General features: G+C 44.2%; 1 protein-coding gene across 1 annotated transcript in view; it reads right to left on the bottom strand.

Annotated features, from left to right (window-relative positions):
* The window catches only part of CAMK1D (calcium/calmodulin dependent protein kinase ID), a 231,281-nt gene that overhangs the window by 72,525 nt on the left and 140,630 nt on the right, over positions 1-18,126 (bottom strand). The gene's annotated exons all lie outside the window — the stretch shown is intronic.

The raw sequence follows: 18,126 nt of genomic DNA, 5'->3' as shown, positions 1-18,126 counted from the left end.
CCCCCCTCCCCAATCCTAAAATTGGCTGGGATGGGAGACATGCTGGTCGTCTCAAGGAGGGTGTGGGTTTGCTTGAGGATCTGACCACGCAGATTCAATTTCAGGATTTGGGGTCTCCTTCTGCTGGGAGGGAGATGTAGGGCACATCTACAAATGCCACCTCAATGAAGGCCAGGAAAGGAGCTTAAGCACTGAAGCCCTGAATACCTGAGGTCCATGGATCCCCTCCTAGCTCACACCCTGGCTCTGTTTTGGATCGCTAAAACGGGATCTCTCTCCAACACCTCCCAGCTTCCCACACTGGTCAGCAGGTCATGCAGTTCACACCCTCAGTGTCATGCTATAAAACATGGTCCTTCATGTCCTGTGAGACACCTGAACTGAGAAAAGCCAAGCGGCACATTGATCATGTGTGATGGCCATCGTGGCACCATCTGGGGCCTCAAGGAGACGAAGGGACAAATGCTCTGTGGTGCAGATGCACCTGAGACATAAAGCAGACTTATCATAAGCAGGGTAGGTGCAAATCTGTCCTAGACACTTAGCCCAGGGGTCATGACCAAGCCCCTTACGTCTTTATTTAGCATACCAAATCCAGCCAGGACTGGGAAGAATTCTTTGCTGTGAACATCAGGTTTGGTCCATTCCCACCCTTTCTCTAGACATTTTATCTGGGAATTTTGTTTGCCAAAGTATTTTTTACTTCCCTAGCTTATCACAAGCACTCTACCATCCCACGCAGTGCTGAAATCTTTTGAGTTATTACAGCCTTATCCAGAGACAAAACCTAATCTTTCACCTATGGGACTGATCCTATCAAAGTTAGCAGAAAAATTCTAGCTAAATTCAGCAACAGCATGTTGTGCCCCTAGACATGAGCATGGACACACGGTGTCTGCACTCCACAGTGTTGAGAAAGCCCCAGGGAGTGTCAGAGCCAATACCTACTCCTCGGCTGGGCACGGAAAGCAGGTCAGTGCTGCTCGCCCCCATCCTTATCCCACTAGTCTCGTTTGTTCTCTGTCTGGCTTCCAGTCCCTCCACACAGTCCTTGAAGATCTCTTTGAGGCATTTGGTTTGTACAGTAAAAGGAGGAGGCAATTCCTTATTGAATGTGGAATGAGATTATCTAATGGTCCCAGATGGTTTAATGGTTGTTAATTTTCATCAGTCCATTGCTTAATGCACTTTTGATACAAGAGGCAAGCCTTTGCTCAATACAGTTGAGACCAGCAGCCAGATCAGGGCAGAAATGACTGGGTCAGTAGGGTTTCAAGATACAACTGTAACCCCTCCTCAAATTGGTGGTAAGCACTGGATCATCATAGCCACAGAATGGCCATGTAGAACAACCATTCCCTAGTTTGTGAGGGCAAAATCTGCCATTATGCAGGCACATACATGGTCCTTCCTCTGCATCGCACAACATGTGCGGCCACTTGTGCTGGTCATTTGAGAGATGATCTTCCTAGATGTACTACAGCCTTTAAACCTTTAAGCAGTTAGTATCAGACCGAAGTTATCTACCTAGGGCTTTCAACCAATCTATCAGACCACACGTAAGTCATTTACCAAATTGCTTGTAACCCAACCAAGAAGGAGCAGATTTCAGGGGAAATAAAGCAAGTGCAGCTCAAAATAGTACTCAGAATAGCCAAAGCTGGAATTCACAGTCCTCGGGATCAGTCTTGGCCATAATTGTTAGGTCTGGTAGGTCTGTAGTCTCTGTCCTGTATGTACCCTACAACTCCACCAATGTGTGGTAACACCAATGTGCGGTACCACCAATGTGCAGTACCACTTCTCAGCATCACCTTAATTTATTTTTGTCCTATGACACAAATATAAACAATTTCCCCCCCCAAAAAACATATCCAGGGTATTACAAATCTTGTTAATCCATGATTAATCAGATCATGGGAGTGGGTCTTTTTTTCCTGGACAGTTATATTTTTACATGTTGCTTTGACTTAAGGCACACAGTAGAAACAAGTCTATTCACTATGCCTCAGAGTTGTAAAGGACTCATTGAAACAGTGAAATGTTTAGAAAACTGCTGAAAAAAAGAAAGCCATTAAAATCTCAGTTAATTAGCATTAGCTAAGTAACTGCAGGAATAACTGAATTAGCTTATTTTCTTGCTGTAGGTAAAGATTAAAAAGTATTCAATTTATGGCAGTTTTCAAGTTGCTAAGGATTATGAGAACAATACACACTATTTTCAGCTCGCCAAGGAGAGTGAAACAAATGCAAGAGCTCAATCTTTCAAAAACAGTCCTTCAGATGATTCATTTGCAGAAGCCTGGCTGGATGCCCTGCGTGGCCTGACACCATCACATTGACTCTGTGGGAGCCAAGGCAAAGTCCCCACCGCACACCCGGACAAGTAATTAAGAGACTGGGCTTAAAACGGAAATCTTGCATATGTCATGTATGTCAGAGGAACTCCAAGAAGAGGCAGATCCTATGGCCCAGCCAGGGTGCAAAGGCTTTGATCCAGTAAAGGAAATAACCAGTGAAGGAGCTTTGGACAAGTCTCATTATGTCAAATTTAGCTGCTGGTGCTGGTTAAACTTTGGTTCTTTGTATCTAAAATAGGACATTTCTATTACAGATTTTGTCATCCATTATTTATCTATATAGATAGGCAAGGAAGGAGGGGAAGTGGCGTTGCCCTCATATATAAAAAAAAATAAAAATGAAGTGATTGCACAGATCTGTCTTTGAAAACCAGTGATGAACAGGCCAAGCCAAAAAAGGAAACCTCATGGCTGGTGTTTACTACAGACTGCGCGACCAAGAGGAGGATGTTGAGGAAGCGACCTTACTTCAACTACAGGATGCACCACAGTCACAGGCTCTGATCCTGCTGGGGGACTTCAACCACTCTGACATCTGCTGCAAAAGCAGCAGAAAGCTGTAAGCAGTCTAGGAGACCTTTAGAGTGCATTGAGGATAATTTTTTAATCCAGGTGATAGTTCAACCAGTGGAGTGTTACTGGACCTGTTGCTCACCAACACAGAAGGACTTGGGGGTTACTGCTGGATGAAAAGCTGGACATGAGCCGGCAATGTACGCTCACAGCCCAGAAAACCAACCGTGTCCTCGGTTGCATCAAAAGAATCGTGACCAGCAGGTCGAGGGAGATGATTCTGCCCCTCTACTCCCCTCTGGTGAGACCCCCCCCCTGCAGTACTGCGTCCAGCTCTGGGGTCTTCAGTACAGGAAAGACATGGACCTGTTGGAGCGGGTCCAGAGGAGGCCACGAAGATGATCAGAGGGCTGGAGCACCTCTGCTATGAGGACAGGCTGAGAGAGGTGGGGTTGTTCAGTCTGGAGAAGAGAAGGCTCCAGGGACAACTTATTGAGGCCTTTCAAGATATAAAGAGGGCTTATAAGAAAGATGGAGAGAGACTTTTTACCAGGGCCTGTAGTGACAGGACAAGGGGCAACAATTTTAAACTGAAAGAGGGTAGATTTAGACTAGATAGAAGGAAGAAGTTCTTCGCTGTGAGGGTGGTGAGGCACTGGCACAGGTTGCCCAGAGAAGCTGTGGTTGCCCCATCCCTGGCAGTGTTCAAGGCCAGGTTGGATGGGGCTTTGAGCAACCTGGTCTAGGGAAATACATACCTGCCCAATGGTGGCAGGGGGTGGACTAGATGATCTTTAAAAGGTCCCTTTTGACCCAAACCCTTCTGTGATCCAATGATTTATCAGAAAATAAAGTTTTAGAATTTTCAAAAGAAATTCTGAACATACCGCCAGATGTAAAACCTTACAAGCAATTGTGTTTGATTTCCATCTCTTTGTACCAATGAGTTTTACAAGGCAAAGGCTTCACAGCTTAATTGTACAAGACAGAGTTGCACTGGAATATGATGCTATCTACTGAGTGAGAATTCAATATGAAGGAAGGTAGGATACCTTTTGTTTTAGGAATTTCTCTGAAAGACATAAATAATGCTGGATTCTCTAAAATGGGTCATTACATGAGAAGTAATGCATTAGAAAGAATATATGTTTTCTGAAAGCCGTGTTGATATTCACATTCTCAAGGGCACTTGTATGTTCAGACTGAAAAAAAAGACTATTTTATGCATTCAAAGTCCAAACAGAAGAAAAACAGTACGTATTTCCTTTGCCTTGCAAATAACTATTCAACAGGACCAGGACCCGGAGGCCATGAATATAATTTACTACCAAGAGGCTATAGATTAAGTAAACAGCCAGAAAGTAAATTTTGCCTTAACAGCCACATGACGTGGTGTACGCATGACTGAGGGTACACGAGAGTGTCTTGAAGACAGAGTCAATTCTCCTGCCATAGAGTTAATTCCCCTGCTGGCACTTCAGGTTCCCTCTCCCATTTCTTCTTCTCCTTGTCCTGTATTTGGGAGAGACCTAATCACCATGCAGAGGTACCTGTGGCGAAATAAGGACTGACATCCCCAGGTGGGAATTAAGTTGCAGAATATAATTATATTCTGCAACGTACTTCTAAAACTGTTGTGTTCATGCCAGTGGTGAGACTGCAGACAGGCTGAAGTTTGAATTGAGTCAGAAAATTCTGAAAAAAGTGTTCCATGAAGAAGGTCTTGCCGCAGTGATTTGTGCTGCAGGGTGATGGACAGCAAGCGGTACCAGTACCAGACCAACAACGCTTAATGGATGAACTGATGTTCATCCATGTTCTGAAATCTAGAAGATCCATGTTCTAAAATCTAGAAAGTCAAACCAGGAGAAATCTTTTAGCTGCTTTGCTTTTCTTTTTTAATATTTTTTTTGGTGACAATTTCCATATTTTTGCAGAGAGGGAGCAGGATTCAGACTAGTTATTTTAAGAAACCCTTTGAAATCGAACTAAACTAGCCTTTAAGCAACATCACTGTGCCAAAAGTTGTACTTTAAATCACTTGGTGTTTGCACAATATATTTGTCTGAGGCACTTACATGCCTAAACTGATATTATTGTCTCAAAACTTCATACGGTTTAACACATTTATCCTCACAGCATTCACACATGGCAGAAAGGGCTGTTATTTCCACTTCCCAAAGGAGGAGAAGAGGCACGGAGGCAGTGCCCTGCCTGTCCCTGAACGGCAACAGGGCACTGCCCCACAATCGCCCATGTTGTCAGGGCTGCCGGCACGCTGCCCCAGGCTGGTCCACCTTTAGCCAGCCATCCTCCTGGCCAGTGCCTGGACATAGCCCAGTGGGTAGCACCGATACAGACTTTTTGTATTTACTGGTATAGATGTAGTCAAAAAAGTCATTCATATCCACCTCCCTAGAGTGGGAAGAAGATGCCCGAGCACACCCACACAACCTTCCCAGCAGGGTCGGTGGGTTTGAAGGCTTATATATCAAGTCTAAGGCTCTCATGCCCCCAAGAGTCCTCCAAAGGCCCTTTTGGGTGTTTGTTATTGAGGCCAATAAGTATTTCAAACGTAGAGCTGATTACTAGTTATCTTACTCGTTACTGCAATGCGTCCTGGGGCATCCATCGCTTTGAGCTCACTTCTTTGCATGTGAACAAGAGAAAGACCCAGCATGCCTTTCTTTCTGACCTGGAAGGAACCTGGTCACGCCGAGGATTTTTGAATCACCCACCCCACCTCGACCCCGTGGAGATCGAGGCACGCAGCACTCCTTCATCCCCTTATTTGCAATAACCATTTCCATCTATCCGAAGCATAAAGAAATGGATATTCAAATTCTGGATACTGCTTTCAGTTTCTATCCAGCCTGGGTTTAAACTGCTGTTTTATAGCTCTCCCTTACCAAGGTTTTAATTGATGCCTCTTTTTGTTCCCCTCCATAGCTGGTATGTTGCATTTTGCTGCATCCACATCTGTGCACAGTAGGTGAAATCCTGGCTCTACGTAAGTGGATTTTTAACTTTGGATGTCATACTTCTGCTGCTTTAGACTTCCACATATCTGTGCCAAAAGTTTAAATAAATCCATGCAGTGATGAGGGTCACGAGGCAGCCTGGGTTATGTTCTCTATAGGTTACTGCACAGAGGTGGATGGGATGGAGGGATAAAGCCACTGCACAGATACTGTACAACATGGGGTACCGAGGGAAACACCAGAAGGGATCAAGGCATACCTGAATATGTTTTTCAAAATAGTCAATACGTCCCAGCAAACAAGCCAATTCGCTTTTACTCATTCCCAGATAGACCACAGTGTTCCTTGATGGACAATGCCAGAGGCCAGATTTCCAGTACTCTTATTTTTTTTAACAACTTACTGCCTGAAGAGTAGCATTGACTTGAAGAAAAAAACAACACCCCAAACCAATTAATCTTACCCAGAATTAATTAGGAAAGTATTCCTTTTCTGTGGGCACAGAAATTACAAGACAAAATGATCTGAGACCACAATGTAAATCAATGGCAGAGTAAGACAAGAGCTCAAGATTTTCCAACCTGTGTGCTCTAACCACAAAAAACATCCTTGCAAGACTCTGGAGAGCCTCAGCCTCTGGTTCCTGTTACACATTGCTGATAAACAGGCCAGAATATTTTTCCATAGATAAAGACACCTGTCCCTTACCCACTCTGCACTGCTACATTTTTTAGCTTACAGAAGAACATTGCAATTCCTCTAGCGGAATACATTCAGTCTTCCCAGCACATCAGAGGCAGTCTAATGAGCACCTACCACTGAGCTACTGTGTCTGCTTCTACTTTTCCTACCATATGGCTCAGCTTCTGCTTCTCCCTCCTCCTCTTCCAAGCCGTGAGCTGTCTCCTCTGCCGCTGTCCCTGCGGTGGCAGCGGGAGCCCCTGCTCCGGGGGCTGTGCCGGCAGCGCACACAGCAGCGTACCGAAATTTGGAGCCAGACAATCCTTCCTGACTCATTAACAGCCGATGGGTATCTGCAGTGGTCCTTCATGATGTTAAAGGCACACCGTTATGTCATTTGCCTTGCCAGAGGCTGTCACACACCAGGAAAAGCAACCGAGCAATAAAATATACCCGTGCCTCCCACCGGCATCCGAGGGGTTGTAACGTACAGACTGGCGTTAGGTGACCTATAGCAGAATATGAGATGCATATCAAGTACAGTCCCCTCTAGGATGTCTCTGGCACATTATGCTGCTGCAGTTTTGGAGAGCGGTGCATCCACCTGTGTGACAAGGGAAACCTGTAGCGAAACACCTTGTGCAGGCAGAACACCTCGGATGAAGATACACGCAAGTGGAGCGGGCTGAGAGCAGACATGCGGTCAGAAAAGAAGCTCAGACACAGGTGACTATCACCTGGTCACATTTAACAGCATACTCCAAGGAAAAGGGTATTCAGGCCAGACAGCAGCTCTAGACCTTCAGCTAAATGCACAGACAGCAGCTACGTCAGGTTTTTGGTTTTTTTTTTCTTTTCCTCCCCCTTTGTTTTTTGCCTGTGCTGCTGTGCAAACAGTTGCCTTTTTGCACTAAACTTTTGAGCATACGCAGCCATGAATGCATGAGCAAATTTCCTGAGTTAATTCAGCTCAGGTGGAGCCAGGATTAAAGGAGAGACTGTTCAAAAGCACCTCTCTCCAGCTCAGTGGGAAGTGCCGCCGGCAGCAGTCCTGCCTGCTCCTGCCTGCAGGCAGCTCTCCTCACTCCCACTGTTATGAAGTGAATGCCCATACACAGCAGAGGAATGCTCTCTCCCCCAAATGGTCCCATATGCTGTTTCTAGGAGCTGCTGTGACTCCCCTGAGAGTGGCCACATCTCAATAGCGAGGAAAGGGACTCCAACTACAATCACGTTAAGCTCCTGGGGGAAGAGGATGCAAGATAAAATGCCTTTCCCCAGGAAATTTGCTTTTCAAAATAGATTTCATCTGGTGTAAAGTATGACCCAGTCTTCAGTGACAGAAAGCTAACCTACATTTCCCTCGCCACCCTTCAAGCTAGGCAAGACAGCACCAATGTGAAGCAAAACCTCTATATAGCAAATCCAGCTGCAAAACTGTCTGAAAAGAACAGATTTAAAAGCTTCTGGCAGAGAGTTTCCAGCCCCAAGAAGCAAAACGTCAGAAGCACTTTCAGCCCCATGCTTACAGGGAAACAAGCATTAATCGATGGAAAAGACCCTGGGCTGCAGTGAGATAAATATTCCCGCAGATAAGCCTGGTGAGCAGTCAGAGCAAGGCAATTTCCCTCTTCTCTGCTCAGTGTCATTTAATTATGTTTACACTTCTGTCCAGTGGCACTGGGTAACGGTATGCAACAGGGTGACCATGAACTTTAGGACTGAGTATATCTAACACTAGTGTCATGACAAGGAGCTTCATAATGATGGCAGGATGGATGCTTGGCTCTGTTTGCTCCTAAAGGAATAACCCCTTTTCTGGAGCTGTAAGAGACTCACAGCAGAGTTTCAATGGCAAAAACCCTAAGGCAGAGATAAATATTTGCATGGATTTTATTTTTCTAACTGGCTTTTAATATTAAGAACACCAACCCCAGTTTTTAGTAATGCTGCCTCTTTGTATGCTTACGTAGGTCTTAAAATCTCAGCTCTCTTTCAGTGGATTTCAAATTGTATTTCTGACTTCTTTTTCATTACAATGCATTTTGGAGAGGGGTATCTTCTTTCCTCAGGGACATACGGACATTTAAAGGCTCCACTATGTCTCATCCAAGGATGTCAGTGCTCCTTAGAGTATCATCAATTAGGGATGAAGAAAATAGAATTACAGCGTGGTTAAATGCTACTAACCAACAGAATAATCAGACAGAATAAACACCAAACTCCTCCAAACCATCTTCAGTACTCTAATAGAGAAATTCTTTTATAGCTAAGCCAGGAACACACAACTCCAAATGGGAATTTTGTCTTGGAGAAGAAGGGAAAGCACGACATAAGTATTTGGGTCTCTGAACACACTTTTCCTCCAATTTAAGGGAAAAAAATGGCCTTTACAGGCTAAGATATAACCACATGGCATGAATCAGAATAAAATGAGCACATGTTCTATAAATGCATCAAAGAAAGGCTTCACCAGCAGCAGTATTTTCTTTTTCTATAAAATGCTTAAAAAAGTAAAAGTTTGGCTACAGCAGACCTAACCACTGTTTCAGAAAAAAAAGAAAAAAACAAAACCCTCCACATTTATTTTCCATTGAATAATTTTCCAGGGAGAATGTTTAAAGCAGAAAACTATGGCAAGAACTTCTGCAGTCCTCTGAAAATAGTTTCTGTAAGAAGAGGTAACCACAGCACTACAAAAGGAAGTCAAAACAGGATTTCAAACAGCAACCTCTATTTCCATTAAAAATTCTAGGTTTTACACAATCCTGTTTAGGGCCCTGACCCCCAGCTCAGCCATAGAAAACTATATGAATCTCCCTGGCTTTAAAAATATGCCCTATGTAGAGTTTTGGGGGCAAGTACCAGACAAAATGCAAAGCAAGAGATCTTTTCTTTCAGCATGAATGTGAATGGGACAATAATGCTTCATCAACACCTTGCTTAATGGGTTCTTCTAGAAGTTGTACACAGAGCATCCGGATAATACAATACAAATATAACTGCAAGTTAGCCCAACACTGACTCTGGAGTCGCTTACAGACTCTTGACCAGAGTAATCTACCTGACTGCAGTACCTAGAACAGAGGTTGGAGCTGAGATACGAGCATACTTGGGAAATTGAGCCTATTTTTTTGCCACAAATTCATTAACTGTCTTCTGGTACACGCTGACATGTAACACTTGTGAGCCTGTTACTGTCCCCTTCACCACAGTCTGTACAACTTTCCTCCAGAAGAAAACTCAAGAGGGAAAACCAGCTTTTACTAATGGTTTCACCATCTAAAAGAACGGACTTGTGAACATCAATGTTCATTTTGCATCTTGCTTCAATGCTGTGTTATTTCACTTCGAAGCTTTCCAAGTTGTTATGAAAGTCCTTTTCTGTTTAAATGAGTGTAACCATTTAATCAGAATGCCTCCACATCATGCCTGAGAGGGATCCTACCGTATCATAATGAATTCTCATACTGTGGCATATATGGATTTAACATTTATTATCTGCCTTGCTGCAAAGCCCCTTCCTCCTGAATTAAACACCAGCTATTTAATTGATTTCAGTGCACCACAGCGTAAATTACCAGATACTGAGAGATGCAGAACTAAATGTAAAAGACTCATTCAGTGACTACACGAACATCAAGTAACCAGCAATGAAACTTCTGGGCAAGGCATGAAAGGAAGGAGATGGTTATCCAAAGCCAACAAAATGGAGAGAAAATTGCTAGGGCTGTAAATAGCCACCTGCCTGTTGTTCGGAAAGAAAGGACTCACTGCTGCTCTCAGGGAAGCAGTGATATTATACAGGATTACTGGCAGATAAACATTGCTGCCCCACAAATTGCCTACACCAGACCAAGCTATATAATACAGGCATATATGCCCTTGTACCCAGCTGCAACAGGGAGCCCTAATTGGGGAATTAGCAAGGGAACTGCTGGTGGGCTCAAGGAAGAAACTCAAGTAGAGGCTGCCAAAATTTATTGCTGTAAAAAAACAATCAAGGCACGTACTCTTACCCTAAGGATTTGGTACCAGCCCTGGCTGGGGAACGGCCATTGCATCAAATAACCTTCAGAAAGTACTTGTTTACTGTACTCACCAGAATAGGAAAATAATCAGATATGCTTGCCTCATTTATGAGACCTTCAAATCTTTCTGTAACTTTAAAGAATAATATCTTAGAACAAGTTTTATTTGGAATTTTGGCCAAACCTCGTTTTCCTTATTGACAACAGCAGCTTCGCAACAATAGATATCTTAAAGAAAAAAAATCTATTCTCATCTCAACTGTTCACATTTCTGTAAAAGCAAACAACATGGTAATGCTGTCTCTTCAATGAAAATGTGGAAATGTTTCTCCATTATCTCTATATTCCCAAGGCTACAGGGAAAAAAAAATATCACTCTCCATCAGATGTAGCATTGCACTTTGATTGAAACCCCCCCTCAGTGTTGCCTTGCTAATGAGTCCATACTGGGACACTTCAAGAGTAAGCTACTGATAACGAATGCAGGCTTTGGGGCAAGGATGTTGACAGTCATCTACACCTGCTGAAGGTGACTGCCTATAAGTGGTTTTGGAAATCATCACGAGAAAGTCTTTTATGGTCCCCAAGATGAAGAAGATCCTTGCCATTCCTGTGTTGCTGTAGGAAGGCTGGACTGATGCCCATGGACTCTAAAAAGCCTGCTCCTAGCCACAGCTGAAGCCCTTACACATAAAACAGCACAAGGAAGCAACAGGGCTGCTGTTCAGTGCTGTTCTCAGGAGATGGTGCTGTGTTTGGAGAGGACACGGGGAGTAGGAGCTACCAAAAGTCCTGCCATAGCCAGAAAAAAGAAGAAAACCCAAAGTGCTGAGGGCAGCTAGAACCATCCAATGAGCCCGTTCAGACTTTCAGGATCATACACAATCCACACAATTACAGGTGTCTAAAAATCATCTTGGTGATCAATCCATGGTCTATTAATCTGTTACCAACAAATCTGCCCATGCTGTGATCTCCACCCCGACATTAACCTCTCCTAGTCTGCTTATAACCTCTCAGCCACTGGAAAAGAGGAGGTACTCCTTTGTATCAAACACTCACCAGCGTAACCCAACTGATGTAATAATGTAAGGTAAGGTAAGGTAATCTTTTTCCCCAAAGAAAAAGATGTGAAATTGATGCTGGATTAATAGCTGCTACCCAGTTCCCAGGGGCGTGATGCCAGGGGTCAGTTTATTTTGTGGTCAACAGCTTGCAAAGCTCTAGTGGGAAAATACTGAGGTACAGTGAGATTAACTCCTTCAGCCTTTTTTAACAGGGTGGCCTGTGTTGTTCAGTCAATATGCCTTCAAAGACTTTGATAAAGCATGATTTTTTAAAATCTTTTTTTTTGAGCTATACTGGTAGGCCATGCTCTGACTGCATTAAGCACTAGAAACAGGCTGGAACCAAAACCTGTATTGCACGTGCCCAAATAATAAGAGCAATTTTAAAATTTTAACATCCCAGCTCTGCAGTTTGGGCCCACGTCTGCAATATGTCCACACTGGGGGCTGTGATGGGCCCAGGATTCATTTTCCTGAGCACTTCTCCCACGATCATGGTCTGACGCTCCCAGTCGTGTCACACATGCTCAACCTTGTTGCTGCTGTCCCACTTCACTTTCCACGTTCACCAGCTGGATCCATCCCTGGAGAGCTGTGCCTGCTATAGCACCCTCCCCCCAGTTCGAAAAACTCTTGTCCACAGAAGAACAGCAAAAGACTGTTTTCAACCACAGGGTGTAGTTAGTGCCATTTCTTGTTCCACTGCAGACTCAAGGTTGCTTTGCCCAAAGCACTGATTTTTCACTCCACAAGCTGTGAGGAAATGAAGTCTTGCCTAACTAGAGCCCCTAAGTCCCTGCTCAGCTGCGCCAAAGTCCAAGCAAAGCTCCCTTGGCACCTCGCAGGCTCCTTCCTGGCATGCCCAGATGTGCACCAGCCTTCCCACTGTCATAGTTCTTAAGTAGCATTTGCTCAAAAAAACCCCCAAACCAAAATAAAACCAAGTGAACAATTTATCCAGCAACTGATTAATACAAAATTCATGTATATTTGCTTGACCAGGAATTAGGAACAGGTCTTTCCTTGGCCCATCCATTAAGTGTCCTAGCCAATTAACCCCATGAGATCCATCCAGCTACCACACATCTTATTCCTGTGCAGTGCGAGGAGGTGGAGGAAGCATGGGATCCAAGGCTTTTGACATAGACCCAGTGTATTTTCAATGGGTGCCAGACACTAACTTGGGCTGGCCCTTTTGAGACACCTCATCCAAGCCAGGAGTATTGGAAATAACGAAGAGCAGAGTCTGTGGGTGTACAGCTGATCTCCCATCCTGTACCACGAAACAAACGGAATTCTCTGGCCCACGGTCATCAACTCCAGGGTTCTTCATTACTGGTGGTGTTTATTCTGTTACTATTACTGTTCTTACTAATAATGTTAATAAACATACCATCCGCAGAAAAAGGTGATGCTGAGGGGCTTCTCTCAGATGCTTGGACACAAGTATTTGCTGCTGCTAAAGAATCCAGCTTGCTTTTATCATTCATATAAATCCCATTGTGAATGCAGAGATGCTTCCTTCTCTCTTTTGCATAATGCTTTACAAGCACAAAAAACCCGAGTATGGGAATAAACCTCACCTAAAGAATGCGGTGCGCCAGATCCATGTTTTGCTTTAATTAGCATCCTGATGCGATAGAGGTTTGGCGTGTGTATCGCTGTTTTGTAACACAGTGCATCCTTGCTAGACTCCTTCAGGAACCTGGCAAACACGGCACTTTCCTCCATTGTCTGTTGTTTTTCTCAGAGGCTGAATATTTTCATTGAAATGTCACTTGCACACCCTGTCCATGCTCAGCTGCTCTCGGAGTGCGCTCAGGCATTGGGCTTTCGGGAAACAAAGGGAATTCAGCACTTAATCACGGCTTAGCGCTCCGCTTACTTATTTGCAAAACATACAGGTGAAAGGCTAAATCACAAGCAGCGTAGTTTCAGTCGTAATAAAAACTTCTGCAGATTTCACTGCAGGTAGGTACCTGCCTGTTTGAGCTGCATCCCAAGCCATTAGAGGGTTGTGAGGAGCTTCCGTGCGGTGGGGGAGAGCTGATAAACGGCAGGAATGGGACACTGGGACCCTCAGCCTGCAAACTTCTGGGCAGGGTTCTCCTCGGTGCGCGACTTGCACCTGGCAGGAAAGAGCCCTCGTCATCTTGGCTTTTCTGTGATAGAAATCATCTGAATAATTCAGCAGAGTTAAGATGCCAAGCTGGAAAAACCCCAAGGTCAGGGGTTTAGGCACAGTTTGGGCTGGGTTTTTTTGCAAAGGTAGAAGGAAGCATTTCAGGGTTGGCTGAACCGGGCTGCTCACCCTAAAAGCTTGTTCTCAGCAGAGACATCAAAGCCTCAAAGGACCTCATGCAGGGGAGATACTCTGGTTTCCTTGGAGAATCAGAAGCACAAGCTGACAGGAGCCGGGTAAAGCAGCCCTCCTACCAAGAGGATCAGACCCACGCTTCAGGAGAACAGCCCCCCCAAAGAGGTGGAAAGCTATACCAGACTGGCAGTAGGGTTTTCACTTTCTTTAACTAGATCCTGGTATTAATAGGAATTCCTCTGGATTTGGCACTATTCTTCGTTGTGAAAAAAAGTCCAGAGAAACTCAGAGGTGGGTGTTCAAGTTCAATCATTATTTACGTAGCTTTCCAGGGCCTGCTCCTGTAACCTTTCCCCATTTGAACAGTCTCGTTACCTTCAGGAGGAATTACAGAAATAAGACTTCCAGCATAGCAGGTTAAAACTGCAGCCTGGAAGACTCAGTTATTAGGAAATGCTCTGGACCCATAAGGACGTTAAGCAATGGTGTTGATTCCCTGGGGAGCATGCAACTGGTGATTTTTAACAACAGGTTAGAAAAATATCTGCTAAGGCTGATCGGCCAGTACAGGCAGCATATACTGCCCTGGGACAGGCAGATTAATTCCGTCAGTTCTGGAGGTGCCTTTTAGACCTATTTTTAGCCTGTTTTCCAAAGGTGGTGAGGCAATGTCTCTCCATCCCAGTTTGCCAGCCCTTAGAAACTTCTTCCCCACTGGGTGAACTTCAACCAACTTTGACAGAAGAGTAGAGATAGATAGCAAAAATATTAAGTTCCTACATATTTTAAGCAAATACGGATGAATAAAGAAGAACAAGGAAATTAACGTCTTCATCTGTTTTTAACGTGGCCCCATACCCTTTTGGAGAGGCAACAGCTCCAGCTCCTGTGGCTTTGACTAGCGCAGGGTGTACACAAATCTGCGGGAAACCAAACTTGGATGCAGGCGAACAATACGGATGAAATTAGAGTTGAGCTTTGGAATTCTGCTCCAACCTGCCCAGGTAGCACGTTCAGAAACAGCGTTTGCAGAAGATCCCGTAACACTCAGATGGAAAAGATGTGTTCATGTAAATCCATATTTATGTATGATTTTCCAGCATGCAGATAATGAATCACCAATACTCAAAGAGGCCAATTATGCCAATGAAATATTAGTATCTGACAATGCTAACCACAATAGGTTATCAGGATATTTCCTTATACTGATAAAGTGAAGCAAGGCAGATAGCTTAGAAGATACAGTAGGGTAATTCTTACCAAGTGGCACCAATAGCAACCAAAAATCCTGTAAATGCTCATTAACAACGCTTACTGTCATACAGAGACATAATTCAAAAAAACTATTTCCGAAAGCACTTTATTTGCCCCTGTCTTCTACAATATCCTCTGGGGAAATTTCACCCAGCATCCAGAAGGAATGAAACTTTCAGAGTATTTTGGTGTTTGTCTTCGTTGCCTGTGTAGGTCCTAACAGTACTATAGGAAATCCAAGTTTGGAAAGGGGCAGGTGTTTTCTTGGTTTGAAAGCACATCATCCTAATGGAAATATGACAAAATCTAAATGCTCTACAATACTTTTCTAGAGTGCCTGCAGAATTTTAGCAGAATCATCATAGGAGAGTCAGTGATTATCCTACATCTGTATTCTGCTTTGCAGCTGCACCGGTAATTCCGCCTCATACCAAAGCTGAGCAATACTGCTTGGAGCAAAAGACAGCACGGAGTTGTCCATAACGTTGCCAAACTTAGAGTCGCTGAGTTTGAATATCCTGTATTTGGGGAAAATAAATAAAGAAAAAATGGCCCAGCCATTTCTACGGAACAGGTTAATTCTTTGAAACAGCAGGTGAAATTCCGAGTTGTCAAATCTGGGGATCTCCAAGCTGGACTTCTGGTCTGCCTTGCACTAAGAGGACTGTGCCAGTTTGAACAGTTTTACGATGGCTTGTATACAATGTATGTGAAAACAAGGTGGTGAAACCAAAGCCAGAGATTAGATTTCCCCATGAATGTGCCAGGGAACACACAGGACAGATTCACCAACAGCTATGTAACCCTGGGAAGAGCTCCCAGAGGGACCGGCAGGAATAAATTAAGTGTCAAGTAGACACGGACAGCCACCTCTTCACCTCCCTCCCTGCCAACTCCAGCACAGACATTGACACCTGTGCTTGCCCATATCTTTGACAGAATAAATGAGGTGCAATATTTATCTTTCAAGCTGGCCTGCTAACAAGCATGGCTTTCAAATAAAAGTAGATGTACCAGAGAGCAAACATAAACAGAGAAGCTCGGTCTACCTCCAAAAGCCTTCTGCCACAGAGGTGCTGCGAGGTGCTCAGGGGCTATAATGTGGATTTTCCTCAACATTGCAAGAAGTGCTTTAAAGGCTGGTAATGAAAATGCCATCCAGGCAACAAAAAACTCTCCCTTGGGAAACATTAGTTAGTGCCCACTTAGCAAGCAATGAGCCAGAGAGAAGGGCATATGGATTTGAGATTTGTTGTGCCTATGATACTGATCTTGGAGTGGCCCTAATTTTACCCTCCCCCCCCTTTTTTTTAATCTAAATGCTGCTTCCTGAAAGCTGCTTGATCAGAACCCCTTCCACTTCACATCAAATCCCAGTTTTAAGTGTAGGCAACTGTTGCCTTGTTTGGGAGAAAAACAGAAAAATGAGAAGCTAAAAAACCCACAAGGAATCTAATAATAAATAGGGCAGAGATGTAAACAAATAGATACCTCATGCCGTGCAATGGTTCACAGCTATTGTATCAACAAGTTGGAGTTACCTTGGAAACAAGAGATTATCTGTACATGCCTTCTCCCAGACGGAAACCAGGAGAGGAGGCATGCGGAATTGATTTTGAGTCTTCTGGACTTTGCAGAGTTGCTGCCCAACTGTTGGTGCCAATTGATCCCAATCCCAATTATTGATGGAAATTCAGAGGCAGCGCGAAGGTTGCACCATCCTTAATGCAACATCGGCAGCAATGAGGGGGAGTACCTGACCATCTTGTCCTCTCCACCTTGGGATAACACAACTCTTTTCCAAGAAAGCACAGAAAGGTTATTCCCTGGAAATACTCTGTGCAGAGCAGAGGACAACATGGCCTTGTCTGATTCACAGCAGCAAGGAGCGCTAAGAGCAACAGCTTGGCACAACATCAAATGACTTTAATAAAATAAGCTTAAGCTAACGTGCTGTACCCCATAGCTGAGGCAGATTAAGAGCATGCACACACACGAGGTTTGTCACACGGGCTCTCTGTGTGAGTGGGTGTTTGTTACAGTGCTGTCACTTGATTGCATTCAAGTGTGTGCCCATATTCAAATAAAACAACCCTGTAGTTTTGGAGGATTTTTTTCCTGCTTTTTCTTAAGAGGAATGATAAAAAGCATCAATCCCACTGCCTTGCAGATTCAGTTCAATGCCTTTGTACGCAGGGTGTCTCGGTCTACCTCGTAACACAAGGCACAGCTCTTCCTCGGGGCTGGGGAGTGCTCAGAGCTGCCACCCCGAACACTGCGGATGGATTCCCGGCTGCTGACTTCAGCCGGGCATCCCACTCCGGTGGGCATCAGTGATGCTGTGTCCCTCTGGAATAGCTAAATGCTTGGCCCCTGGAAAATTAGTTGGCTGGGTTTACAAATACAGCGGTAACAGAAAGGATAATTCCTAGCAAGTGTTGAATTGTGAGCGAGTAGAAATTTATACTAATATATATTCAGTCACCTATGCTTACAGATCTACATTTCAGATAACTCAGTGATCTGGATGTAAGAAATTTAGAAAAGTGAGGGTTACGCTACATTAAACAAGCTAACAATAAGAAGAAGTAATATTGATTAATTTTTTTCTAAAGAGATTAAACAAAAATAAGGATTTGTAAATGAACTGATCACAAAATTAGTACTTCCCACAACCCAGCTGGTTTGTTGGAATTGGTACGACATTAGTGTTCCTGTGCAAGTCCTCTTGCAGCACTCTGCGCTGAAATGTAGGGCTACAAAAACAGATTAAAAATGTACAGGGCACTATTCTTCCCACACCGCCATCAGAACAGCTTCTAACGACATCTCCATGCCTGGATGTTACCAACAGACAAGAGACCGGCATAGTCCCCAAGGGTTTCCCATGGGGTATTTCACCCCAGAGCTGCCCCTATCAGA

The sequence above is a fragment of the Haliaeetus albicilla genome, chromosome 14 (genome assembly GCF_947461875.1).
Source record: "Haliaeetus albicilla chromosome 14, bHalAlb1.1, whole genome shotgun sequence".
Taxonomy (NCBI): domain Eukaryota; kingdom Metazoa; phylum Chordata; class Aves; order Accipitriformes; family Accipitridae; genus Haliaeetus; species Haliaeetus albicilla.
This window is presented reverse-complemented; position numbering and strand designations above follow the sequence as displayed.